This window comes from Electrophorus electricus, chromosome 9 (assembly GCF_013358815.1).
Source record: "Electrophorus electricus isolate fEleEle1 chromosome 9, fEleEle1.pri, whole genome shotgun sequence".
Taxonomy (NCBI): Eukaryota; Metazoa; Chordata; class Actinopteri; order Gymnotiformes; family Gymnotidae; genus Electrophorus; species Electrophorus electricus.
Genome location: NC_049543.1, coordinates 16,987,155 through 16,988,879, shown reverse-complemented (window position 1 = coordinate 16,988,879; position 1,725 = coordinate 16,987,155).

Below are 1,725 nucleotides of genomic sequence, written 5' to 3'. Positions count from 1 at the left end.
AGATTGTGTTTTAGACTAAAATGTAATGCATTATAAATGGTATCTTTACATTGCTACTCTGTTCTTTACCTTTTAAACACATTGAAACAGCATTGTAATCGCCCTAAACACTGTTTCAGGGCAAGAGATTGTGTTTTAGACTAAAATGTAATGCATTATAAATGGAATATTTACATTGCAACTCTGTTCTTTACCTTTTAAACACATTGAAACAGCATTGTATTCGCCCTAAACACTGTTTCAGGGCAAGAGATTGTGTTTTAGACTAAAATGTAATGCATTATAATTGGAATCTTTACATTGCAACTCTGTTCTTTACCTTTTAAACACATTGAAACAGCATTGTAATCGCCCTAAACACTGTTTCAGGGCAAGAGATTGTGTTTTAGACTAAAATGTAATGCATTATAAATGGAATCTTTACATTGCAACTCTGTTCTTTACCTTTTAAAGACATTGAAACAGTGTTTCAAAGCATTGTATTCACCCTAAATGCTGTTTCAGGGCAAGAGATTGTGTTTTAGACTAAAATGTAATGCATTATAATTGGAATCTTTACATTGCAACTCTATTCTTTACCTTTTAAACACATTGAAACAGCGTTTCAAAGCATTGTATTCGCCCTAAACGCTGTTTCAGGGCAAGAGATTGTGTTTTAGACTAAAATGTAATGCATTATAATTGGAATCTTTACATTGCAACTCTATTCTTTACCTTTTAAACACATTGAAACAGCATTGTAATCGCCCTAAACACTGTTTCAGGGCAAGAGATTGTGTTTTAGACTAAAATGTAATGCATTATAAATGGAATCTTTACATTGCAACTCTGTTCTTTACCTTTTAAAGACATTGAAACAGCGTTTCAAAGCATTGTATTCAGCCCTAAACGCTGTTTCAGGGCAAGAGATTGTGTTATAGACTAAAATGTAATGCATTATAATTGGAATCTTTACATTGCAACTCTGTTCTTTACCTTTTAAACACATTGAAACAGCATTGTAATCGCCCTAAACGCTGTTTCAGGGCAAGAGATTGTGTTTTAGACTAAAATGTAATGCATTATAAATGGTATCTTTACATTGCAACTCTATTCTTTACCTTTTAAACAGCGTTTCAAAGCATTGTATTCGCCCTAAACGCTGTTTCAGGGCAAGAGATTGTGTTTTAGACTAAAATGTAATGCATTATAAATGGTATCTTTACATTGCTACTCTGTTCTTTACCTTTAAACACATTGAAACAGCATTGTAATCGCCCTAAACACTGTTTCAGGGCAAGAGATTGTGTTTTAGACTAAAATGTAATGCATTATAAATGGTATCTTTACATTGCTACTCTGTTCTTTACCTTTTAAACACATTGAAACAGCATTGTAATCGCCCTAAACACTGTTTCAGGGCAAGAGATTGTGTTTTAGACTAAAATGTAATGCATTATAAATGGTATCTTTACATTGCTACTCTGTTCTTTACCCTTTAAACACATTGAAACAGCATTGTAATCGCCCTAAACACTGTTTCAGGGCAAGAGATTGTGTTTTAGACTAAAATGTAATGCTTTATACATGGTATCTTTACATTGCTACTCTGTTTTTTACCTTTTAAACAGCTCTGTAATCGCCCTAAACACTGTTTCAGGGCAAGAGATTGTGTTTTAGACTAAAATGTAATGCATTATAAATGGTATCTTTGCATTGCAAGTCTATTCTTTACCTTTTAAATAC